Source organism: Lutra lutra, chromosome 3, assembly GCF_902655055.1.
Source record: "Lutra lutra chromosome 3, mLutLut1.2, whole genome shotgun sequence".
In the NCBI taxonomy this organism is placed as follows: domain Eukaryota; kingdom Metazoa; phylum Chordata; class Mammalia; order Carnivora; family Mustelidae; genus Lutra; species Lutra lutra.
Genome location: NC_062280.1, coordinates 146,986,230 through 147,013,989, shown reverse-complemented (window position 1 = coordinate 147,013,989; position 27,760 = coordinate 146,986,230). Strand labels below are relative to the sequence as shown.

General features: G+C 42.5%; 1 pseudogene; it reads left to right on the top strand.

Annotated features, from left to right (window-relative positions):
* The first annotated feature begins 204 nt into the window (after window positions 1-204).
* The window catches only part of LOC125095632 (ATP synthase subunit d, mitochondrial-like), a 53,046-nt pseudogene continuing 25,490 nt past the window's right edge, over window positions 205-27,760 (top strand).

Sequence of the window (27,760 nt, the reverse complement as noted above, 5' to 3'; positions counted from 1 at the left end):
AGTGGCTGAACATCTGTTCACCTTCACAGAATGCTGCCGGTAGTGTTTCTAATCGGCGGTAACAACATACGACATGGAGTCCTTGACAGGAGGGCATTCTAAACGGCTGAATGCCCGATGTCACGGCTGGGAGTTGCTGACCTGTTGCTATTACACATACCCCCATATTGTCCATTTTGATTCTTCTTCCCCCTCTTTACCCAAATGCCGCTGCTTCTGCCCCCCCTCCTCCTGCGCACATCTTCACCCGGTGCTGTGGAGGACAAGTCAGGACTTCCTCCTCCAGCAGGCTACACCTCCGGCAACAGCCACCCTCCAGGTATGATTCTTGGCACACTTCTACCGCATTCTGGAAACACTTGCGGGCATTAGTGCTGCTGCCGCTATTGATTATTTTTATTGGGGATTGGGGATGTTGTATATTGTCTCGCAGGGCTTTTCCCCCATCTGTTGCTGGGCTCGAGTTTTTGGCAGAGATTCACTGGAAATGGGATGCGGTCTTTTTTTATTTTTTTTTTCCCATTTGAGGCAGGAATGCAGATGGGCTGTCTTTTTAATTCTTTTGCTGCCACCTGGGAGGAATGTGTCATTTCATTCCTGAAGTAAAGAGGAAAAAGAACCACATCTGAAATGATCTAATGTAAGTGCGTGCCCACACACTTCAGCTACTCCCCACAACCTGGCGGCTCTAGTGACACCCATAATGTGTGTGATTCTCTGTGCCTTAGGCTCTGCTGGTAAGAAGCTTTCCCTTTGAGCTTCCACTCAAGGTCTGGAACAATGATGATATAAGTCATGTCAACCACAACAGTAAGGTAACTTACATCAGTTGAATGGGTCTAGCTGCAAAAAATCCTTCCACATAACTCAGTTTTCACAATGACACGATGGGGTAGACGTACATCCCCACTGTACAGCTGAGGAAACTGATGATAAGGGTTTTCTTGTTTTTCTCCTTCAAACTCATGAAACTCCTAATGGTGTTCCACGATTCTTTCACTGGAGAAGCCACGTGAATAAACCAACAGTCGAATTACAAGAGGGCTAGTATCCCATGGGTGGAAACACAAAGCAAAAAAGGATCTTGGTGTATCTTTGTGGATTTGCAAAGCGCTAGGTGGAGCTCGGGGTCTTGTCTCTAGGATGGCGACCCAGGGTTCCTGCCTGGGATCTGCCTCCCCACCTCTTTCTCCTGGGCCCTCTCTTCTGGCCCCAGGCTGTGCTGCACTTCCCCTAGCCAGTTCCTCTCCAGGCCTGTCCCCCACTGAGAAGGTACTTTCCTGTCTGTTCCCCGAGGATTCTCATCTGGGCTCCCAGCCACCCAGAACTGACCTTGCAGTGACCTCCTTCATTCCCTTCCTCTGGGAGGTCTCAGTGGGATTCTGCGCTAACCCCTTCCCCATTTCTTCTTCCCAAACTGTTAGAGAGCATCTAGAATGCTACTGAATACTAAGGAAGGTTCTAGTTTTCCCTGAAGCCTGGCTTTTAAGCAATGAAATGTTGAGAACTGGCTATTGGGTCCTACCCCTCGATGACTGTCACAACTCATAGGCTGGCGTGGTCCATCATCAAAAGGGTCCCATCTTCCTTGTGACTAACCGGGAGCACACCAAGAGGCTGAAGGTGGTTCAGGCATGTCTCTGGGGGCTCGTCTTGGGTTTCCTATGGACAAGGGAAGCCGACACTGCACAGGCTTCCAGAAGTTCCTCTTCCTCTTGGCATTTTGTCCATTTTCCCTTTCCATCTCTCCCTTCAGGGTTCTGCCTCCTCCTGCAATGAGGATAGTTTCTCTTCTTGTTTGAGTGTGGACAACCTCCATTAACTCTGGATCCCTGAGATTCTTCCAAGCCAAGTATACACGAGATTTAAACCTTGCTAATATCAAAGTTGATGCGTCTTATGCCACTACCTTCCCACCCTAAATCCACACAACACACAAACTGGGGGTGAGGCTGGGAGAGTGAGTGTGAGCAGAGGCTCATCTTCCTCCATTGGCAATTCCTCAGTGGCCTTGAGGCCACTCTCTCTCTAGTTTTAGAGCCAGCGTTATGTAGGTTTCTCTAAAGCAGGATGCCTGTGCCCTCGGTTGCTTTCAAAACATGCCCTTCCTTTGGCAACAAGTTCCTGCTTCTCATGAGAGGGACACCTTCATCTCGTTAGAGCAGGAGTAACTAACATCCCAGAGCCCCGTGGTGACTGCTCAGACTTCCCGCGTTTCCATCTGCCCGGGTTTTCTGGATGACTCATGCCATTCCCTGTGTTCCATTTCTTGCAGACCTTCATTGAATAGTTAGTCAAATATTGTGCCAGACAGTGTGAGGGTGGTAGTGCAAATAATGGAAAGATTTAGTTCTTGCTCTCCCGAGACCCACAGTGCAAGGGGCAGGTATCTGCTGGATATACTTTTTCATAATTTACTTTTCCTTTGCATTAGTTATCTGTGCTTGTATTTCCAATGAGTGGAGCATTAAGACAGGTCCAGATGAAGGAGAGGTGGGCTTTCAGGTAGGGGATCAGGAGAGTCTTCTCGCGGGAGGTGGATTTGACCGTGACCTTGGAAGATGTCTACGTCTCTGGCTGATAGGAATATACATTGAAAGAACGGCTCAGGCAGAACAGAGCATAGGCATAGGGCATGTCCCCGGGGCCCCTCGCATAACTAGTTGGCACTTGGGGAGAAATGTGGGAGGAGGAATGGGAGGGGATACGGGAGTGAGGCTGTTGGGGGCTTCCACAGTAGAGGAGCGTTTTTCCTGTGATAATATCCTGTGATAATAATACAATATCACAATCCTGTGATAATAATACAAAATGTACTTGCTATGTACATTAAAGATATCCGGCATAATTCTCTGCAGGGGGAAGGCAGCTATACCTACCAGCACACTCTTGCCTCCGATTTTGAGCTTTTTAGAAGACGTGGAAAACAGTATGTACCGGTATTCTTGTACCTGTGTGGAACTTTTTTTGCCCCCACGTGAATAATTTATTTGTTTGAATCTGTTTTGACTTTGTAAATGGCTTTATGCCTTTTATTTTTGTTTTGTGCTCATAGCCTGTATATTTTGGGGCCAAAGAATGCAGGCTGGGCGGCCCGATCTGGGTTTCGATCTCAGCCCTGCTGCTTCCCAGAGGTTTGATGGCGGGCCAGGTACTTGACTCCCCTGTTTCTTTGTTTCTTTTTCCGTAGAATGGAGATAAAAGTATGCAGCTTTCGGGATTATTGTAAGGAATCAAGGAAATTATACCTGGAAAACCCTCACTGCCTGGCACAGAGTACATAATAAGTTTTTGCTGTTGTTATTATGCTTTTAGAAATTAAACCGATTATTCACATGGTTAGGGAAAGAACTGAAAGCATAATACATAGCCGTGGTGAAGCGACAACCACTACCACTGCTCTCTGTGAGCACAAGTGAGCAGTAAATGAAACTCCCCTGGCTCCAGGCTTCCCACCATTCCCCAGCCTGAGGCTGTCGCTGTTGTATTCTACAGGTATCCTTCTAGAATCCTTTGGAGTTTCTAGAAGCTAATATGTGTGTGTGCCTCCCTCTCTTTCTGAATCTGAAATACGTGTGTGCATGCATCTTTACACATACACACTTACATGTATCCCTTTATACCTTATAGTTTCACTTTATAATGTATCCTTGTGATTGTTCCATATCTACAACACGGACTACATAACTGTTTTAAATGACAGCACAGTATTTCATTTCATATATATAAAGCCAGGTTTTTTGTTATTGTTGTTAAGATTTTATTTATTTATTTGACACACAAAGAGAGAGATCACAAGCAAGCAGAACAGCAGGCAGAGAGAGAGGGGAAAGCAGGCTCCTTGCTGAGCAGAGAGCCCAATGTGGGGCTCGATCCCGGAACCCTGAGATCATGACCTGAGCCGAAGGCAGAGGCTTAACCCACTGAGCCACCCAGGCGCCCCTAAACCCAGACTTTTATAAATGGAATAGTGCATTGTCTGTGTTACAGACAAGGTACCAATGGTCATTTGAATATATTTTCATCTTGGTGGATAGTAACTCAGGAAGTACATTCTTCCCTTCTTTCCAGAAACTCTTCAGTGTGGTATACTTTCCGCTTATGGTTTGTGAGATGGATTCACTTTGGGGGATGTGATATGAAGTGTTGTATGCACCTTCGAGGTGGTAGAGAAAAACCAGAGGTGGCTCAGATGTGAGGTATAAGGAGAATTTTTTTTCATTAAAAGAAATATCTCTGATGGAGTATTTTTACCTTTAAAATGTTTCTTTTGAAAGAATTTTGTTATATGTAGCACAAAAAACAGAATACACCTACACCATTTATCAGTTCTTATGGCATCTGTTGCTTCCTCAATACACCTTAAATCCATGAGTTTAAAAAAAAAAAAGACAAGGAAGGGACATCTGTGTATGAGTTGGTGACTATTTTAAATTTTCCATTAATTTGAAAAAATTTTCATAGTTCTTTAAGTTTTATAGAATGAGCCTGTGTTATTTTCATAATTGAAAATAGGAAATAGGGCATACTTCCATTTTTTTTTTATAAAAGATTTATTTATTTGAGAGAGAGAGAGAGAGCATGAGCAGGAGGGGCAGAAGGAGGGAGAGGGAGAATCTCAAGCAGACTCCACACTGAGCGTGGGGCCCAATGCAGCACTTGAACTCATGACCCTGAAATTAAGACCTGAGCTGAAAACAAGAGTTGGACAATTAACCAACTGTACCACCCAGGCACCCAGGGAGGTAGAGAATCTCAAAAAAAATTTTTTTTAATTAACATATAATTTATTATTTGGCCTAGGGGTATAGGTCTGTGAATCATTTGCAGTCTTACACAATTCACGGCACTCACCATAGCACATACCATCCCCAACGTCCATAACCCAAGCACCCTACCCTCTCCCTCCAGCAACCCTCGATTTGTTTCCTAGGATTAAGAGTCTCTTATGGTTTGCCTCCCTCCCCCGTCCCATCTTGTTTCATTTTTTCTGGGAGGTAGAAAGTCTTCAGCAGGCTCCATACCCAACATGGAGCCTGATAAGGGGCTGATTCTGAGATCATGACCTGAGCCAAAATCAAGAGTCGGAGGTTTAACCGACTTAGTCTCCTAGGTGCTCCAAGACATATTTTTAAATAAGTATCAAATTAAAAGGGGAAAAAGACTGCTGGAAGAAGGCATACTGATAATTGCGAGAAAAGGGGACCAGAAGTGAAGAGGGTCGCATAAGAATTAAGAAAGCATAGCAGCTGGGTCTACAGAAGAAACCTAGGGACTCCAGTCAATCCTGTGGACTCATTGTATTACCCAAGAAATGTTTAACATTTGAAGTTCTTGAGTCATTGAATACAAGGGCTTAGGAAAGGCATAACAGATTGGCACAAGGAATCTAGCGAGGAAGTGTGTAGTACATATTAAAATAAGCTTCATCAAGGGGAAATCAGCTGCTATTTGGAAAATGCACGTATACTGGCAAACTCATTGCTTAGCAATGCTGGATGAATGAGGCCTTGCTGTATTTAGTCTGCTTAAATGCTTTAAAAAATTCTATCTTAAGACAGATCTGTTTGCTTATTGCTCCATTAACTGTCTTGGATTAGATCGTTCCCTCTTCATTCAAGTTGTTTAAGAAACTTCACTGTAAAATACTGACAGTGGCCATAGCAAGACTCAGATAAATGACCCACAGGTCTGATTCTTTTCCAAAGAATTCAAGGGACTTTCCAAATTAATTTATTTGAATTCCACAGGGAATTTGCAGTTCAGAAAGGGGCTGATAGAAGCTTATGTTTTTACCATGTTTAAGATAAGGTTTACAAAGTGAATGATTTAGGTTGAATTTTCTGGAAACAAACCTCTGAAGAGTCATTGAGTTTTGGTACAGGTGTCTGCTCACAAACAAATGGTGGGTGGTATCCAACATTACTGATTCAGCTAATCTTTTTATTTAACTTCCAAGGGCTTTACTTGACAACAGTCTATTAGTCTACTTGAAATGGTCACATTTGCTTTGTTTTTCAAAGTCAGATTTTTTAACTTCCTTAAGTTAGAACTTAAATGGGTCTGGATTATTGAGGTTAATACCTTATTTTAAGACTTTTCTGAATTTATTGTAGCAAATATTCTTGAAATGATGGGTCTTGACTTTCAGTCCTTTTTTTTTTTTTTTTTTTAATGTGGGAACTTTTTCACAATAGTTCCACCTTTGATCTAGATGGAGTAAGCAGCCATTTTGTACAGATTTCCAGCATGTTCTTACCCCAATGTTAGTGAGCATTCTGCAAAGCCTTACCACACTGCTGTTTCCCCCATTTTTTCTAACACCAAGTGCATAAACTACTCAAGAAAAGAAACCACGGTTTGTCTCTCATAGACGTATGATGATATACTTCTTACCACCTTCCAGGGAATGCCCAACAATGCCACCAGGGTCTGGCCCTTATGATTCCACTTGTTCTTTCAGATTAGGGCAGTCCATTTCTGCCCGAACTAGCTGACCAGTCCATCCTAGAGCTTCCAGAGCCTTCTCTGCTAGATGACTCCATTCCCGACTTTAAGCCGTGCTTAAAAAACTTTGAGCTGGATATTGGGACTCCTGGATATTTTTCCAGCTCTTGTCCCTGGGAGGTCATCTTACCTCTCTGGTCTTCCAATCTGCCAAGTTTGGTATAAGAAGGTGATAATTTAGGAGATCTTTTCCGGCTCTGAAATTCTATGATTCCTTTTTTTTTTTTTCAAGAAAAACAAAGAGAAGATCACAGCATAAGTCGGCATATATTTTTAAGCCTTGTTCTTGCTTATCATGACTTCCCAGATCTCTCTTTTCCTTCCTCCATCTTCCAGGGTTCACCTCGCCTTCCACTGTGTTCCCACAGGGCTTTGTCCTTAAGGCTCCCCATTGAGAGTTTGTCATGGGATATTATAATTATTTATTTATAATACCTGTCTCCTTCATGGGACCATGACCCCCTAGGGGGCAGAAACTATCTCCCTCATCTTTATAAATCTCTAGCCCCAAACTCAGAATCTGTCACATCAGGTACCCAGGAATGACTATTGAATAACCATCCATCTCTCAGAGTCAAAAGCAACAACTTTGAGATCCTGAGAGCATTTTCTTTATAAGAGCACTAGACAGTCACTCAAGAACCCCTGGTGTGGCAACAGACCAGCACTGGGCCCTTGGATTCCTCGCTTAACCTATTATTTGCCAAAATCACTGGGTTGTTCTAAGGATCAAACGATATTATGCACAAGAAAATACCTTGAAGAATAAAGTATTATTAATAGTCACCATTTCTTGAATCCATGCTAAACCCATTATTACCAGATCCATTTTATTGGTGAGGAAATAAGACTCAGAGAGGACTTGTGTCAAACACTAGAGTTGGCAGGTGGATGGTTTGGGATTTGAGGCTCACCCTCTTTCCCCTACACCATACAGTGTCTTACCATGCAGTGCATATTGGTAAGATGATGGATGTATCAATATCTGGTGAAGACAGGCTGTGTGCAAGGTGCTGTGTGCATATGCATTATTGGTGGCAATGAGGTTAGAAGTCTCTCATACTTAGAGGCCACATTTATAACCAATGGGGGATTGTTAGCCCTCATCCTATTTAATCTCTCACAGCCATTTGACCCTGCTGAGCACTTCCTTCTTGAAACATACTCTTCCCTTGCCCTTGGTAATGCAGCCCGCTCTTTGTGGCTACTCCTTTTAGGCTTTAAAAAAAAAAAAATTCCCTTTTTATCCAGCCATTCAGTGTTGGTGTTTTTTCTTTCTTTCTTTCTTTCTTTCTTTCTTTCTTTCTTTCTTTCTTTCTTTCTTTCTTTTTTTTAAAGATTTTATTTATTTATTTGACAGACAGAGATCAAAAGTAGGCAGAGAGGCAGGCAGAGAGAGAGGGGGAAGCAGGCTCCCTGCTGAGCAGAGAGCCCGATGCAGGGCTCGATCCCAGGACCCTGAGATCATGACCCGAGCTGAAGGCAGAGGCTTTAACCCACTGAGCCACCCAGGCACCCCAGTGTTGGTGTTTCTTAAGGTTTTGTCCTAGACTCCCAGTCGGGAGATTATTCCAGATTATCTGGATGAGCCCTAACTATAATCACTGGAGGGAGGCTGAGAGGGATTTGACACAAACAGCAGAAGGCAACGTGATGATGGAAGCAGGGACTGGTTTGAACATGCTATGATCTGGCCATGAAGATGGAGGAAGGTGGCCACAGACAGGGAATGCAGCACCAGAAGCTGGGAAAGGTGAACAAACAGATTCTCCTCTAGCACTTGGGCAAGAGCAACTGATTTGGGTCCTTTTCCTAAGAGTGGTGCAAATCCAGTGGGGGTGGGGAGAAGAATGCATCTGAATTTGATGGTGCTGCCAGCCTTTGCCCCAGCTATAGAAATGGGTGCGTGACCCAGATCTGGCCATTGGGTACCTATCCCCAAGGCCAAGGTAATGGGCCAATGGTCTAGTACTTGAGTCAAAACAATCAGGGGCTTCTCCAGGGATTTTACATGAACATGGAAATCATAAACTCTCTGTGTCCTCCAGAGTTGCTGAGCTGGGATTGTGCAAGATTGGAACTATCTGTGACCCGGCATGGCCCTTCTCCCTCCACCGGGGAGAAGTGCACCGACAGTGCACTGACACACAGGGAGAGGCAGAGCTGGGATTAGTGGGGCGGGTACAGAGCAATGGAATGACCTGATTACATTTTTGGAGTCTTCAGTGTCTCTTAGGCTGGTTTTATTCCTGAGATCAGAGGGGTAAAAAATCTCAAAGAGCTGGGTTTGCAGGAGACCATCTTTGCCACTCTGTGAAGTGAGCTTGCCAAGAATGAAGCCAGCAGGGAGGAAGGCAGAGCTGAAAGATGGGGAAAAGGAGCTGGCAGCCTGAAGGCAGCTCGTGAACTTCGGGGATCCAACGTGCATGACGCTAGTGTGACCCCCTAGATGCAAGCAAATGCATTCCCCTTTCCTCCCTAAATATTTTGAGTTAAGGTTCTTTCACTTGACCATTAGAGTATGATTCATGCAGCAAGATTAATTACTGTGCATTATTTGAAATAGATTTTTAAAAATTTATATTTGCACAGTGCAGAGAAAAAGAACTTATCCAGAGGTTCTTGAAGGAGGATTAGGCAATAGGAGCAGTAACCTGTTTTATAAAGCCTTGTAAAGGCTGCAGTAGATCACCTGCCTCCTCATTAAGTTTCTTTCCACCCGGAAAACCCCAGCCCCAGCCCCTTTCCCCAACCCCTAGCCTCCAGGCCCCGCCCATCTTCCCCAGCACCCCAACCCCCAGCTATTTGGTGGGAAGAGTTGTGAGGCCAAAGGAGGCAGAGTCCATGGTCCCAGCGCTTTCGTCTCTGTGTTATTGGTGGTGAATTGGAAAGTATTAAAATATAAGACCTACAAGGCAAGGATTTGGGGCTCTTTTGTACTCTGTTGTGTCTTCAGTGCAGAGCAGTGTCTTGCTCATAAGTGCTCAAAAGATATATATATATATATTTAAGATTTTATTTTATTTGACAGAGATCTCAAGTAGGCAGAGAGGCAGGCAGAGAGAGAGAGGGAAGCAGGCTCCCCGCCGAGCAGAGAGCCTGATGCAGGGCTCAATCCCAGGACCCTGAGATCATGACCTGAGCTGAAGGCAGAGGCTTAACCCACTGAGCCACCCAGGCGCCCCATCAAAAATATTTTTGATGAATAAGTGAATGACAGCACATTTACCTTGTACCTATTAGGTTAAGTACATTAAGAAAAGCATGCCGATTGCAGTTTGGAATGGTTTCCCGCCCTCAAAGAAGGCACAAATTAGTCTTTATTCTAATTCTTTCTTTCTTAATTTACAATAAGCCTATGAACTAAAAAAAATAATCGAATTTGCTTTCTTACAATTTGCAAAATAGGCTTAAAAAAAATCAACCTTCTTAGAGATTCTCACATTATCTGGTCCTGGCATTTCCTTGGGTGCTACAAACGTATCCAGATCAAATGCTTGAGAATTACGTACTCCTTGGAAGCTCCAGGCTTATCTGATGAGATAAAACCAACTTTTTGTTTTTAAAGTTAGGATATAGATAGTTGAAAGAGTAGGAAGATTTATTTCCACATCTGGGGTAAAAACATGGCAGTGCATTCTGCGTTACTCAAGGAGCAAATATAAGCCATTCAAGCAAGCCACGGAAATTGTGAATAAATGACCATAACAACTTCGAGATGGTGGTTTTCTGAATGCCACCAGTCAGTCCACAATGGGAGATCTGCCAGAGTCCCCTCCTCCGTAGCCCTGCTTCTGAACAGGGCTTGAATCCCAGCCAATGTGCTGTCATTCCCTGACCTGACTGCCAGCACTTTTTAGGGTAATCCACGTGGCCCCCGGGCCCTGCTCGGCCAATGCCCTGAGCACATGCACGGAGCAAGGGTAGCCTCCTGTTCTGTCCCCCTCAGTGAATACTGCCCATAGGTCTGGGCAGGGGTGCGGTGGATGTTTCACTACCCTCACCCCGTGCACAAAGTCAACGGTCTATAAAGCAGCCCACGGGGTCAGTCTGCCAGGGTCCTCCCAGGGAGAGGGTATTCACATGCGCTCAGCATCAGGCATTGGGTGCTGTTTATTTCTGTCAAGTTAAGGAATGATTATTAGCCAGAAAGGAACTATGACATCAGTTTGGTCTTTGTGGATTTCTTGATTCAGTGTTTACGAAAGAGACACACTCTCTATGGTCTAGGATATCTGGTGATGTATCTGGCCCAATCTGTATCATATAATAGTCATTTTTTAATTTTCCCCTGCTTGGGAGATTTGAATGGGCTCTCCTCTGTCTTGCCGTGGAAATAATACTGTGGAGGAGGATGGAGGGAGGTGGTGCCTTTTTCAGTCTTTCTTTCCCTTGGACCGACAGGGTGGGGTTAAAAAAAAAAAGCCCTCGGGCAGAGTCCGCTTGGAGAATCCTTATTGCCTTCTGATCCTGCCTGATAACAACAAAAGCTATAGTTTAAGTGTCCTCTGTGATGTGGTGGCACCCAGCCCTGAGGCAGGTGCGTTTCCAGGGTCTGAGTACTGGGCAGCTCTGGGAAGGGCCTGCACAGGAGGTCTGGGGTCCCGCTGGCCTCCTTTCCCAGCCCGTGAGGGAAGATCAGAGCCCTGAGCCCCACCGATGATCAAGGGGCCTAATAGCACCTGGGAGGCTCTTGGGCCTTTGAAGGCAGGTGCTGTGAGAATGTGAGATAAAAGTTTCTGGAGATGAAATGATGGTCAGGAGGTCGTTTGAAGGCTGACAGCATCAGTACACCTGATCTTCCTGTGTCTTGCCAAGCCCTCGGGCATTCGGTGTGTTGTAATGTAAGGAGTTAGTTCGGGGGTGGTGGGGAAGGTACTATCATCACCTGTAACGTCTGGGAGAGAAGAAGGGATGGAAAAGAGGGAAGGTCAGAGGGGACGGCCAAGGGATGGTTTTGATACTGATCTCTTTTTCAGAGCCCAGAAAGCGGAGAGAGCTCTGAAAGGGCCTAGACCACCTGGCGGTTAACACTTTGCAGGATGCTTCTGCTTCTTCGAGCCTCGATGCAGTTGTGGTTCTCCCAGCGGGGCCTCCCTTATCTCCTTCCTCATCCGGGAACCCCTGGAGCTTTCGTTGGTATTGGGGCCTGGTGGTTAGCCAGGCCTCCTTGACCCTTGCTGTCAACACTGATCCAGCACTCGGTGTTATTCTCCACCATTTGTGTCTGTCTCTCTCACTAGCCTGAATGACTTTTAAGGCCAGGAGCCAAGCTTTATCCATTGGACACCGCCAAGTGCTCAGAACCTGCCCAATAGTGAAGACTGATGGTTCAAGAAGAATGCCCCCGCCTCATGTCAAGTCCAGGGGAGTACCCGTCCTCTAGAATCTGAAAGTCCTTCTCACATGGCCATGCCACCAAGAGAGCTGAAATGTGACAATTTTGAAATATGAAGCAGGTTAATTGCCTATGCAGCCCTCATTTTTCCACATGTGTGTTCTGTACCACATCTGTGCCATGAACAGACATGCAATCTCATGCGTATGTATAAATTTTGTGCTTCCCAACACCTCTCTCCTGTTTAGCATAACACTCTGTACTTAGTAGGTGTTTCAAAATGTTTCTGTAATCTAAATTCCTTCAGCTTAAATAAACCTGGGTAATTGAGGTAGGTGGATTGATGGCTCCCCAATATGTTCACATTCTAATCCCTGGAATTTGTAAATATCACCTCTATATGGCAAGAGGAACTGGCAGATGTGACTGAGTTAAGAATGTTGAGATTAGCTGGGTGGATCTTGATTTGGCTCCTGATCTCAAGGTTGTGAGATGGAGCCCTGTCAGGCTCCGTGCTGGGTGTGGAACCTACTTAAGATTCTCTATCCCCCAGGGAGACAAACCATAAGAGACTTTTTTTTTTTTTTTAAGATTTTATTTATTTGACAGAGAGACAGCGAGAGAGGGAACACAAGAAGTGGCAGTGTGAGAGGAGAAGCAGCCTTCCCGCCTAGCAGGGAGCCCAATGTGGGGCTGGATCCCAGGACCCTGGGATCATGACCTGAGCCGAAGGCAGATGCTTAATGATTGAGCCACCCAGGCGCCCAAGAGACTCTTAATCATAGGAAACAACTGTGGGTTGCTGGAGGGAAGGGAGGTGGGGTAATGCGGTAACTGGGTGATAGGCATTAAGGAGGGCATGGGATGTAATGAGCACTGGGTGTTATATAGGATTGATGAATTACTGAATTCCACCTCTGAAATTAATAACACACTATATGTTAATTAACTGAATTAAAAAAAATTCTCTCCCTTTCCCCCCAACTCAAAAAAAGAATCTGGAGATGAGGAGATTATCCTGGATTATCTAGCGGCCAGATGGAATCACAACAGTCCCTATAACAGGCACACAGGAGGATTCTGTAAGAGGAGGAGGTGATGTAGCCACAGAGGCAGAGGTCAAATGTACTCTGAAGATAGAAGGGAGAGCGAGAAGCTGAAAACGTCAAGGAAATGGATTTTCCCTTGGAGTCCCCAAAAAGGAACTAACCCTACTGACACCTTGGCCTGTTAGCCTGGTGAAACTGGTTTAGGATTTCTGACTTCTCTCCAGAACTATAAGAGAATTTCTGTTCTTGTAAGGCATGAAGTTTGTGGTAAGCTGTGGCAGCAGCAATTGGAAACTAGATAGTGGTATACCTCTCCCCCGTGTGACCTCAGGGCAATGCAGAAGCCAAGGGACTAAGGAGTCAGGAAACGGGTGTAGACCCACTTGTTGACTTCCAGCCTTCCTTCTCAGCTTTGTGCCTCCCTAAGGATTTCAATGTCAAATTCTGGCTGGAGTAGTTGTGTGGTGAAGCAGCTGCAAATGGGAGAGAGCAGCCATGCTTCTATGGTGTCTGGGGCTCCCTGCGGGGGCCCCATGCCTCTTCCCCTTAAATTCACCCACAGTGACACAAACTAGGGCTTTTGGCTCTTCCCCAAAACACATTCCCTGAAAAAGGACCTCTTATCCCCAGGGGAAATGAGCGCTGAGTCACTGTAACTGCCTTAAAGACAAGTCAGACAGCATCCGCCATCCTGAACTCTCTCTGACACATTAGCATGTAATTAAATGCACCTGGAGAGAGAAGGGGGCACTGCAAAACAAGACCACAGAGTAAAAAAGAACAAAATGGAAGCAGGTATGAAAAACTGACTAGTTGAGATCAACATCGTGAAGGGATAGACACTGGGAAGGATACCGAGATTAAGTTTAGGAGTTAGAGTGTCAGATGAGGAGCTCTCCTTGAAGGAGAGGGTCAAGAGATAGAAAATTTAAAAGAAAAGCCAAACCCAAGGACCCAGAAGATAGAAGGATAAGTGCCATTATTCATCTGATAGGAATCCCTTCAAGAGAAAAATGTCAAAAAAAGGAAAGAGAAGAAGAAATGTTTGGAGAAACCAGGGAGATTAACTTCCTAGAATTACAGATGAAAAAAATAGGTTAAAAAGACCCATATCAAAATATAGAGAGAACCATACGTAGACACATTAGAAGAGGGACACCGGAGAAGTTCCACAAAGACAACAGACCATCTATGAAGCCATCAAGAAAGCTGTCAGAAATACCGAAGGATGAGTAACGTACAGACTGTGTTCTACATTTATGAAACGATATGAGCCCATTTCTTTTTTTTTTTATGTGAAACAATCATCTTCATATTTTATTTGTTTATTTACTTTTATTTCAAGTTTTTATTTAAACTCCTTAGGTAACATATGATGTAACGTTAGTTTCTGGTCATCTGTTACAGTGGAGGTAAGAAACAAAGACACCCACCCATACCCTTGGAGTAAGATTTAAACTTCATTTTTTATCTACATCTAATTTAGTTGGGAGGCTCTGAGTAAGTTGTATAACCGTCTGGACTGTTTCCTCAGCTATAAAATGGGAGTGTTTGGCTACCTGCTCCCCATGTTCCCCCAAATCTACTTGTCCAGCCCAATTATTGATCCCCGTCTTCATTGGTAAATATATCCTCAGAGTTTGGGCCATTTGGTCCATTGGTTATTTTGTGTCCAGGCTATCAGTCCTGGATGGCTGTGGGAAGAAGAGATACGTGTAATTTAAACCTTGTAGACATTTTAGGTTCTTGCAGAATTTCTCTTCTAAATATATAGCAATCCTTTCAGGTTTGTTTCAATTAGTCTTGTCTCTTGTGACAACACTGAGTTTTGGCTAATCCAACACCATTCCTAACCCTTCTCCCTTGGGCGCTTCCACTGACAGATGGTAAAAGTTAAATACTTGCCTTCTTAGCCAGACCTCTCTTGTTTGCTATTGTTGCTGGGGGGAGACAATGTACTCAAAGGAAGTACTCAAATGGAAGTCAGGGGGCCTGGCAGAATTTTTGCTTTCTGATACAAGCACAAACGTTGTGCCCATGCACACTAAAGAACCCTTTTCTAAAATTTTAAAGAGAAAGGAAAGGGTTTTATTCCAACCCAAGTTAGGACAACTGCCCTGGTTACACAGTCTTGCAAAAGAGAGTGCTCAGGAGAAGCAATGTTTGTTGCAAGGCTATCTATACTTTTTATATAAAGAATTACAGATCAACATGATGAAGGACATCCCAGAAGGTTACAGACTTTATCTTATGTTATAGTATGTACAAGGGTGTATGACTTTTACCTTATGGGAACCAGAGGGGGTTTATTTTCATATCTTTATGTTTGGAATGCTCCTCTTTGGGTATTTATTTATTTTTTTTAATGAAGCAGACATACAGTGTGTGCTTGGGCAGAAATAGAGCCCATGCTTTGAGGTTTTGCTGAGTCATTCTGACCTTGGTAAATGTTAAAGCACAGCTTCCCTGGGAGCCCAGGAGCGGGGCCCGCAAACATTAACAGTTGAACATTTCCTTTCTTGATTTCTAGAACAATTCTCCCACTCCTTTCCTCTTTGAATTTGGACATGGTGCTGCTGCAGGGGTTTTTTCATCTGTTGTTCATGTATACAACAATTATTTATTGAGCACCTACTAGTAGCTATGACCAAAACAGTCCCTACTTCATGGAATTTTCATTATGAAGTGGGGGAAGGGAAGACAGAAACTTTAAAAAAATACACACACACACACATATATATATGTCTGTGTCTGTGTCTGTGTCTGTGTCTATGTCTATAAAACGTATCTGATCTTGTTGCTAAGTTCTGGGAGGAAAATTAGTCAGGATAAGGGGATAGGGAGGGACGGAAGGAGATTTGTGTGTGCACACATGCTATTTTAGGTACAGTGGTCGTGGCGGGCTTTCTGATAAGAAGACATTTCTGCCCACACTGGAGGAAGGAAAGAAGCTGGCTCTGTGCATATGTTGGGAAGAAGGTTCCATACAGGGGAAGAGGAAGTATGAAGACCCCAGGCAGGAGTGTGGCTGGCATGGTCTGGGAATAGCAAGGGAGTAATCATGACGGGAGCAGAGGGACTGAGCGGTCGGTAGGTGGGAGGAGGTGAGGTCTGGTGCTTCTCAATCAGACCTACACAGCTCTGTCATCTGTGTAACTTCTAACATGTAATGATGCCTAGACCTGATGGCTAGAGATTTGGATTCAGGGGTTAAGGTGAGATATTACAAATCCCATGGGCATGGAGAAGCCCATTGAGGTGGAATTTATTTGCTTATCTGTTGGTTTCTCCCCACAGTGGTGTGGAGCCAAGGTTCTGGAGAAGATCTCCTGTGTTTGAATCCTGGCTCTGCCACTGGGCTGTGGAGTCCTCTGAAGTAAATCTCTCCACCTTATCTGTGGAACAGATAATAATAGCACTTAGCTATAAGTTGCAATGACTAGATAAGTAATATATGTAAAGCCCTTAGAACAATGCCTAGGAAGTATTCAATCCGTGTGAACTATTATTTCTGTTAACAAAAGTGTAGAACAGGGACTAAGTTGTTTATTCTTAGAATTCCAAGGCATAGTGACTTCGCCTGCCTTATTTAGTAAATATTTGAGGAATTGAACTGAAAATTAGAATCTATGTGAGAAGAATATTGACAGACAGGATGGGGGTAACTTTAGGCCCCTAACTTCCTGCTTTATCAGAAAGACTTAGTGGAATAATAAGTCCGCAGCCCATCCAGCTGTTGTCCGAATGTGAGCACCAGCGGATGGACGTGGCGTGAAAACAGCTCAGGTACAGAAAATGGGTAGGGATCTTGCTATGTTTTTCTTCCCACTCGAAATTGTGTTTTAGTTTTCCAATATCTTTCTTAAATAGATCATCTTTCCTTATTGATTATATTTTTTACTTATTTTTTTAAAAGGTTTTATTTATTTATTTGAGAAAGAGACCATGAGAGAGAGAGCATGAGAGAGGAGAAGGTCAGAGGGAGAAGCAAACTCCCCGTGGAGCAGGGAACCCCACGTGGGACTCGATCTTGGGACTCCAGGATCATGACCTGAGCTGAAGGCAGTCGCTTAACCAACTGAGCCACCCAGACATCCTTCCCTATTAATTTTAAATGTGATCTTTATTTTCTATACATATCTGGAGTTATTAGACTGTTTAATGTTTCCATTCTATTTATCAGTTTATCCATTCCTGTGATAGTGACTCACATAAATTTACTATTATATGTGTATTTATTTATTTATTTATTTATCAGAGAGAGAGTGTGTGCACAAGCAGGCAGAGGCGGAGTGAGAAGCAGGCTCCCTGCTGAGCAAGGAGCCCGATGTGGGACTCGGTCCCAGGACCCTGGGATCATGACCTGAGCTGAAGACAGCGGCTTAACTGACTGAGCTACCCAGGGGTCCCTATATGTGTTTTTAAATTTAATATTATATGTGTTATTATATGTGTTTTTACTATTACACATGCTTTTAAATGGTGGGGACAAACTCTGTATTGTTAATCCCACCTCCAATTTCTCTTATTTTTCAGATTTGATATGTTTTTTTGTCTATCTATTAGATAATCTTTTAGAAGCATTCTTGAATGACTATAATTTTGATTTGGATTGCACAAAATTTATAGACTAATTTAGAGCTGATGTCTTCATAATATTGGTTCTTTTTGTCCATCAATACCTCTTATTTATTCATCTTTTCTTTATATCTTTCAGTAATGTTTTATGTTTCAGATTTTTTTTTACATATAAATCCAATGTATTGGTGATGGAGTTTATTTCTGGCCGTTCGGCAAACTGTAGCGTTTTGTTCTCTCTCAGGGTAGCTAATTAAGACCTACGTTTCTGAGAATTCCTTCCCCTGTTGACCCAGGTTAGGACTGGCCACAAGAGAAATCTGCATGAGGTTTGGGAGTCCGAGATGAATCAGCGGCTATTGTGTTCCGAAGGTCATCTTTGGTGAGAGACCAAGGTGCTGGTGGGTTCCATTTTGTCCTTGCTTCTCCCAACACCACATGGTGTTTCTCATTGCTGACAACTGACTAAGGGTAACTCCACGTGCACTACCAGATTCCTTGTTGCAACTCACACAGATGGCAGCCACGAGGAGCCACAGACCTTCCATGAATGTCTCCAATGGTCCCAGCCTTCCTGCAGCTGGGTGTGCCTACCTTCCTGCCAGCACTGACTCAGTTACCCACTCCCGGGCTAGTTAGTGAGTTTTCTCTGACCCTTTCCAGAACTTTACTTTCCTAGTTCACCTCACAACTATCCAAGGTCTAATCGGAGTAATAAGTTCCTTATCCTTAACATTCACAGAAGTTCTGCTACCCTGACCAAATCCTAACCAGTACATAAAGGGCTTAGAGAAGGATGTTGGGACAGGCTCCCATGAATCTGTGAGGAAGGCTTTGGATGCGGGACTGGTGGGATGTCCATAGATCTGCAGACAAGAGCAGGATGTACTGGAGTTTGAGCACCAGGAGAGGGACCCCCATCTTCCACTGCATTCTTTGTTCATAGAGGAGTTAGGAAGGGCAGGCTCCTTTGGTCAAGGAGTGGAACCTGATTTTTGCCAGAAAAATTGCGGCCTTGCTGGTGTGAGAAATATTAACTAGATTGTTCAATATTAAATATAAATGTTGATCAAGGACACCTTTCTAGTTCCTAATTTAGAATATGTCTAGATTACACAAACACACACAGGGTGGGGTGGTATGGGGTGAGAGATAAGCATTGCGATAATGAGTATCCATCTAGTTCTACTTTACTATTTTGATCAGTAGGAATAGTTACCAAAAGTCTTTGGAATTCATAGAAATGTTCATTATATACATAATATATATATTGTATATATATAACATGTAAAATAGAATATAAAGTATAATGACCATTTCTATCAATGGACTGAATGTTTATGTTCCTCCAAAATTCATATTTTGAATCCTAACCCCCAAGGTGGTGGTATTTGGAGTTGGGGCCTTTGGGAGGTGATGAGGTCATGAGGGTGGGTCTCTCACAAATGGTATTAGTGCCTTTATAAAAGAGACCCCGGAGAACCTCTTCACCTCTGCCCTGCCTCTTCTGTCAAGTGAGAACACAGCGAAAAGAAAGCCATACGGCAGGAAGTGGACCCTTACCAAACACCAAACCTCCTGGCACTTAATCTTGGAGTTCCCAGCCTCCAGAATTGTGAGGATTGAATTTCTGTTGTTTATAAACCACCCACTTTCTGGTATTTTGTTAGAGCAGCCCGAAAAAGGTCTAAGACACTTTTGTAAATAGATTTCCTCAGTTAGTTCTCTTTGTAGTCCTGGTCAGATTTTGGGATCACAGCCATGCAAGTCTAGAGAAATGGAAATCTTCCAGACTTTTTGTTTGTTTGGAACCAATAGGTACCAGAGGTATTACTTGTTCCTTGAAGGCTTGCTGTAACTTATCTATAAAACTAATCAGATCCTATCTACTTTCTAGAGATACATCTTTAACTGTTTCCAATTAAAAAAATAGGTTTTTTGGGGGGGTAAATTCTGTTAATTTCAGTTTCTCTAGAAAACTGTTATGACAATTATAAATTTTTACAGTGTTTCTGGACAAAAATTTTGATCTGTACTTATTATTTTTAAACTGGTAAAATTTTTTTGCTAGTATTACAGAGTTGTGCTTTCTCTCTCATAGGTTAGTTTTCTTTGCATCTGTTCACAGATAAATCTTATTTATTCTGATGCTTTTATTTTCTTTCCAAATCATTTCTTTTTTTTTTTTTTTAAAGATTTTATTTATTTATTTTTCAGAGTGAGAGAGCACAAGCAAGGGGAACAGTAGGCAGAGGGAGAAGCAGGCTCCTTGCTGAGCAGATAGCCCAGTGCGGGACTCCATCACAGGGTTCTGGGATCATGATCTGAGCCGAAGACAGAGGCTTAACCAACTGAGCCACCCAGGCGTCCCAAATCACTTATTTCTGATTTAATACTTGTCCCTTATCTACTCTTACTATTTTTGATTTGTTATGCTTTTTTAAACTTCTTAAGTTGAATGGTTTTTTACATTTAATTGAAATTTTTCTTATGAATTAGTAATAATGTCTAAGGTTATGGATTTTCTATTGAAAATGACATTGGCTGTATTTCTTGAGTTTTCTATGGAGTATTTATATTGTCACTAATTCTTTTTTTTAAGTGAATCAATCTTAGATTTAATACAAATAAGATTGTAATGAAACTCCATGACAGTTTTCAGAATAAAAAATGTCTGACAGAACTATTCCAGAAATTACTTCATGTTTCACTTTTTTGGCAGGATCATAGTCTTTTTTTATTCCCCACATACTTTTTTAAACTAATATTTGAATTTCATCAATTTTCCAGGGGCCTTTCTTAATCTTGAATTTATTTATTTATTTATTTATGTATTTATTTCTAGTTTTTAATTCCAGTTAGTTAACATATAGTGTTATATTAGTTTCAGGTGTACAATATAGTGATTCAACACTTAATAGGACGGACACCCTGTGCTCATCACAGCAGGTGCACTCCTAATCCACATCACCTATTTCTCCCATCACCCTTCCCACCCAGGCCCATCTCCCCTCCGATAACCATCAGTTTGTTCTCTATAGTGAAGAGTCTGTGTCTTGTTTCATCTCTCTCTCTCACTCTTTTCCTTTTGCTTGTTTCTTTTGCATTTCTATTGTCATCAATCCTTAAATAATGTGTAATACAAGTTTTAGTTTCCCTTTGACCGAAGAATTATTTATAGATCAAGTTTTCCTTTTCAAGAAGATATTTTTTAGATCTCCTTTTATTGTCAGTTTATGCTATTGTGTTGCAGTCAGAAAATTACCAGGTGTCTCCTTGGTTGGTGAAAAGAAAGTATACCATTTGCTTTGATGTGTGTTGTCAGGGGTTGAAGGGGGAGGGATGAACAAGTGAAGAAGAGGGGATTTTCGGGTGGTGAAAGTATTCTGTATGACACTATAGTGATGGATACAAGACATGCATGGGTCAAAACCCATAGAACTATATGACCCCTAGAGCAGACCTTAATGTAAACTCTGAACTTAGGTAATTACAACACATCAATACTGGATCATTAATTGTAACAACCGTACCACACCAGTGCAAGATGTTTGTAATGAATGGGAGAAGCTGTGTGTGTGTGTAGTGGGGAGGTGATGGGCAATATAGGAGAATTCTCTATGTTATCTGCTCAGGTTTTCTGGAAATCTGAAACTGTTCTAAGAAATGTAAAGCCTATTAATTTGGCCCACTCGTTTTTTTGACCAAATGTTGCTTTCTATAGAGGGAACAGGGTGCAGGAAGATACAGACTGGGCTGAACTGGCAGCAGACAAGATGAACTCTCTTATCCTGCTATGACCTGGGCGCCTTTTATAACCTTTCCTCTAAGCTAACCCTTAGCATATATTGTTCCAGGTTTTGTCTTTACAATGAGAATGCTCAAGCCTTTTTGTTCTTATGCAATAAAATATTTGGCAATAGAGTAATCTATCTTCTTTATATAAAATGTTCAAAAATACTTATTGCATTGGACATATTTTGCCATATAAAGAAAAAGGTAACAGGGCTAAAAACCAAGTCAGAGTCTCCTTCTGGCATTGCTATAATTCTCTGACCTATTTTCAAACACTCTCGCTTTTAAATTAATCTGTGGCAAGCACATGGGTCTACTTGATAAAAGGTTTTGAAAAGAAGCTTTGAATTGCTGGGGCTCTAGACCTTTTGATCTTAGTAAGCGGGGTTGGTGACATGTAACCCTCTTCTTCCCTCTGGATTGCCTTTGTGGAGCTTGCTGAAATCAGATAGGCTAACTTATCTCGCTAGCCATCTGCCAGAGGTAATCTGGAGAAAGAAGGTCAGAAAATGCTTTTACCTTTAAGGACCAAAGAAAATTGGTTATGGGATTTTTTTTTTTTTTCCCCCTAACAGTAGCTGCTGTGGCCACTTACAAAAGATACTTCTGTGATTTTATCTATCTATCTATTTATTTATTTATTTATTATTTTTGTTTTATCTTTTAATTCCCATTAGTGAACATACAGTGTTATATTAGTTTCAGGTATACAATGTAGTGATTCAATAATTCCATACATCACCCGGTGCTGAAACCTCTATGATCTTCATGGTACAGAAGGCTGGCTCTGTAATCAGGACATATTAAATACATCACTGTATATACTTCAGCTCATAGTCACTGGTGCAGCTAATTGAAATCAAGGGACATTAAAACCCTAAATCTGGGGTGCTTGGCTGGCTCAGTGGGTTAAAGCTTCAGCCTTCGGCTCAGGTCATGATCTCAGAGTCTTGGGATCGAGGACTCTGGGATCATGACCCTGCTCGAGGACTCGAGGGATCGATCCCTGCTAGCAGGGAACCTGCTTCTCCCTCTTCCTCTGACCTTCTCTGCTTGTGCTCACACTCTCTCTCTCTGTCTCAAATAAATAAATAAAATCTTAAAACAACAACAACAAATCCTAAATCTTCCACCTAGGTTGGGTGTGCTAGCGTCTTCCCTCAACAGTTTTTTTTTGGGGGGGGGTGGTGTCCTGATACCCTTTCGGTTGGACTGCAAGGGAAAAACTATTTTCATAATATTTTAAGGACACCATTTGCCCATTTCACTAGATTGATGTTTGCACTGATGGTGGATAAAATTGGTCAAGCCTTAGGACCAGTCCGGGCAGTGACGCCGAGCTGTACCAGTAGTCACGGTGTTCTTCCCTATCAGGCACCGGCAGCGTAATTCTGATTACCATTATGTCCTGTCCTGACCTATCTGTCACCGCCTTTCCCCAATTATTAAAAAATTGTTTTACAAACCAGAAATTTACATTTTAGATGAATAAATGCAGGCTTTTGAGGAACTTGAGCACTTTTCCGACCGAGTTGCCAGCTAGCAACTAGCAACACCAGATTTCTCAGAGTGATCGACAGCCTGATGTCCTTGGCTGCCACTTTTCTCAAAAATGAGGAACTTGAGTCTGACCCTTCAAGGGAATCAACTGGCAGTACTTATTGTCAACGATAAAATTTGAGCTTTTTTTTTTTTTAAAGATATTATTCATTTATTTGACAGATCACAAGTAGGCAGAGAGGCAGGCAGAGATAGAGAGAGGAGGAAGCAGGCTCCCTGGTGAGCAGAGAGCCCGATGTGGGGCTTGATCCCAGGACCCTGAGATCATGACCTGAGCCGAAGGCAGAGGCCTAACCCACTGAGCCACCCAGGCGTCCCTAAAATTTGAGCTTTTAAATGAAAATTAGTTCAACAATTAATGAGTTCAACGGCTTCTAAGTACTTAAAGACTTTTCCAGTGAGATCAGTAGCGGTATGAGCAAATGTTCGTGTTTTGCTTTGTATAACTGAAGTGTTGACATTTCAAAGATCTGCTGCTATTTTTCAAAAGACCAATTCACGGTGTTACAAAATTTGAATTGCAATAAAGATGATGGGCTTTCATGGCATGGTTTTAGATTTCACATTGAAGTGAACTTTTGAGAAACTGTCACTTCTTAATGTTTGATATAGTAGCAAAGAAGAACAGCCACAGTGATCTAAAGTGGCCATTAAAATGCTTCCCTTTTTGCTATTACACATCTCTGCGAGGCCGAGTTTTTTTTTTTTAAAGATTTTATTCATTTATTTGAGAGAGAGACAGTGAGAGAGAGCATGAGCAAGGAGAAGGTCAGAGGGAGAAGCAGACTCCCCATGGAGCCGGGAGCCCGATGCGGGACTTGATCCCGGGACTCCAGGATCACGACCTGAGCCGAAGGCAGTCGTCAAACCAACTGAGCCACCCAGGCGTCCCCCGAGTTTTCTTTATACACCTCAACCAAAAGCACTGGAACAGATTGAATACACAGGTGGGTCTGACAACCCAACTCTTCTCTATGAAGCCAGACATAAAAGAGGTGTGCAAAAAATGTGAAACAATGTCACTTTTTTTCCCTACTGATGTTTTTTCCTTGAAAAATAGTTATATTTCTTAAGAACATGTTATTTATATTAATATGCAACGGGGTTGTTTTATTATTTTAAAAGAATTCACATATATTAAAGAATTTTTTAGTTTTTATTTTTTTAAAGATTTTTATTTATTTATTTGACAGAGATGACAAGTAAGCAGAGAGGCAGGCATAGGTGAGAGGGAGGGAGGTAGGCTCCCTGCTGAGCAGAGAGCCCGATGCAGGGCTCAATCCCAGGACCCTGGGATCATGACCTGAGCCAAAGGCAAACGCTTTAACCCACTGATCCACCCAGGTTCCCAATTTTTTAGTTTTTAATTCCTAATTTGGTATTAACTGATAGATAAAGATTTTTGGGGTCCTCAATAATTTTCAAGAGTGTAAAGGGGTCCTAAGTTGAAAAGTTAGAAAGCCACACAAAGCAAGACTATATACACCATTAATTTGGGGACTGATTACCTTGAATTGTTAGTAACCATTTATTCATAGAATTTTATTTTATTTTTTTTCCTCTTTCTCCTAGCGCCCAAGGTAGTGCTGGGGTTAGCAGGTGTTCAATAAGTACGAATAATGTCCGTGCGCACTTCTTCACCAGCTTCATAAGCTGCACATGGCCAGAGTGGACCCTGAATATAGGGGCACAAATCCCTGATTCAGGAGATGTAGTCTTCAAAAACTGTGTGCGATTGGAAATATAAAACATCTAAATACTTGCCTTTGTTAGTATTTTATTGCTTCAAATCATGTTCAGTTTGCTTATCAATTCAGGTGATGACTAACATGTTTGCTTTGGTTTCTGTTTCTTTATATCAAAGTTAGTGATCAAACATCCAACCTGAAAAAGAAGCTTCACAGTCACTGCTAGAAAAAAAAAAACGAAGTCCTTCCCTTCAAGGAATTGACACATTAAGTTGATTATTCTTTTTATTTTTTTTATTTTTTTTTTAAGATTTTATTTATTTATTTGACAGAGAGAAATCACAAGTAGGCAGAGAGGCAGGCAGAGAGAGAGGAGGAAGCAGGCTCCCTGCTGAGCAGAAAGCCCAATGTGGGGCTCGAACCCAGGACCTGGGATCATGACCTGAGCCGAAGGCAGCGGCTTAACCCACTGAGCCACCCAGGCGCCCCGATTATTCTTTTTAGAAAGATTTGTGGGCATTTACAGGGGCTGTGGTAGGGTGTCTTATAAGACACAGTGTCTTGGGGCACCTGGGTGGCTCAGTAGGTTAAGAGTCTGCCTTCAGCTCAGGTCATGATCGCAGGGACCTGGCTACAGGCTCCTTGCTTGGCAGGGAGCCTGCTTCTCTCTCTTCCTCTGCCTCCTGCTCTGCTTGGTTAGGCTCTCTCTCTCTCTCTCTGTCAAATAAATAAATATAAAATCTATTAAAAAAAAAAGACACAGTGTCTTATAAGATGGAGACCCTACCCTCCAAAGTCCCCTTGTGTGGGTGGAGATTGACCGTATGTCATTTGTCATATGATGAATGGACGTTGAAGCATGAACTTTTAGAGGCAGATCCTGTCAGGGGTACTATTATCTGGTTAGTGCCTGTTATTAGGGCGAGCTCCTGTAGGAGGGGAGCAAAACTGTAACAGCCATTTCAACAATTAAAAACTTCTGTGGGGGGGGTGCCTGGGTGGCTCAGTGGGTTAAAGCCTCTGCCCTCGGCTCGGGTCGTGATCCCAGGGTCCTGGATCGAGCCCACATCGGGCTCTCTGTTCAGCGGGGAGCCTGCTTCCCTTCCTTTCTCTGCCTGCCTCTCTGCTTACCTGTGATCTCTGTCTGTCAAATGAATAAATAAAATCTTAAAAAAAAATAAAATAAAATCTTAAAGAAAAAAAACTTCTGTGGGTTAAAAAAATTTTTTTTTACAATAAAGACATGGAGTGACAGGATTCAGATAAATAACAACCACTACCACTAATGGTGATAAAAACTAACAAAACTGGACAAGTTTATTTTAAATTCAGCTCTATCCAAAATGATTAACAATAAGTATTACTTATGACTATATTATGTCTTCACCTGGCCATGTGTCATGATTTTCTAAAAACTATTAACACAGTTTATAGGCAGAAGCTTACATTTTAGTTGACTGAATGCAGGCTCTTGCAATAAAAACAATTTTTCAGCAAGAAGATCTTTATTTCTATTTAATGGAAGTCAGTCATAACAGAAAAATCTGCCATTCTACCTTTGTAGGCACCATCGTCTCAGTTTTTCAATCAGCCAAGCAAATTTCTTTGCTAAATTTACTAGTTATAAATCTAATTGTTTCAAATCCAGGAAGCTGGGGCATCTGGGTGGCTAATTTGGTTAAGTATCTGCCTTTGCTCAGCTCATGGTCCCTGGAGTCCTGGGATCGAGTCCGGCATCAGACTCCCTGCTTGTGTTCCCTCTCTCACTGTCTTTCTCTCTCTGTCAAATAAATAAATAAATAAAATCTTTAAAAAAATAAAAATAAAAATAATAAAATTGAGGAAGCAGAGTAAGACTTTCAAGTGACCTGCCTGGTCAAGGCAGTCTCCTGCTTACGAGCCAATCACAACTATTTATCAGGCTTTACTGAGCACTAGTCACAGAAGATACACTGTGCTGGGTATAGAAGGAATCCAGAAATGACACAGAATCTCTCTTCATGGCAAATTTGATTCAAATTTTCTTCCTTTAAATGGTTCTCTCTCTCTCTCTCTCTCTCTCTCTCTTTTTTTTTTTCACTTTTGGGTATTTGAGGACATAAGGACAGACCATTCTGATGAAAATCATGATTCTCTACTTTGGATGAACTTGGGGGATCTGAATTAAAAGTCAGCTGCTGATAGCCACACATGCCATCCCAGCATTTCTGCCCAGCTTGGCTGCCACCCACTTCTACCATGTGTGATGCGTTCCAGAAGTTAGTGCCCCATGGTCAGATTTATTTTAGAGAGCCACAGCACTGGTAGACTTGTTAGTATGCTCAGACAATGTGAGTGGCTGCATACAGCAAGCTGAAGCTGTGGCTGGGACTCACTGCCTTCTGTCTGATAATAGAAATCTCCTTCTGTGAGGTCCCACTCAAGGATGCCATGGGGATGAATTCTGCTTCCCTGTGCTTAGAACGTGGTCTGCCACAGAAGAAGCACTCAAGGTATGTTAGTTATTACCTTCAGCATCACAAGCACAGGCTGAGCTAAGAATATTGCCCATTGTATTTACTTTGCAATATTATTGCAACAATTGTTAAGACAGAGAGTACATTAAGAGTAATTAGCATAGGGGCGCCTGGGTGGCTCAGTCGGTTGAGCGACCAACTCTCGATTTCAGATCAGGTCATGATCTCAGGGTGGTGAGATAGAGTCCTGATGGGGCTCTGTGCTCAGTGGGGAGGCTGCTTGAGATTTGTTCTCTCCTTCTCCCTGTGCCCTTCCCCCCCACCCCCAATTCACACACACTCTCTCGAAAATAAATAAATAAACAAACAAAGAAATAAAATCTTTTAAAAAGTAATTAATAGACTGGCCAATAAGTAGCAGAACTAAAGAAATCATAGCTACTATCATTGTTGTTATTATTGTTTGTGTTATTACTACTTTTGAGGCTGGAAGGGTATTGCCTTCTGATAAGCCTTCCACTCAGTAGGACACATCATTGCCAATGGACCAGAGCAGTTACTGCTCCCAGGCATTGACATTTTCTGAACAGATAAGACATCTTATCAACTATCAGCTACTGCCTTGATAATTTGGCATTGACATCATTATATATTTATTCCATAGGCACCCCAAACATCTTTTATTTTCCTTTACGTGGTCAAAGTTTTCTCTGCCAACAACGAGTCATGCATTCATCAAAAACAATGAACTACTTAAAGGAATATTGACATTCTACGGAAAATCATCCT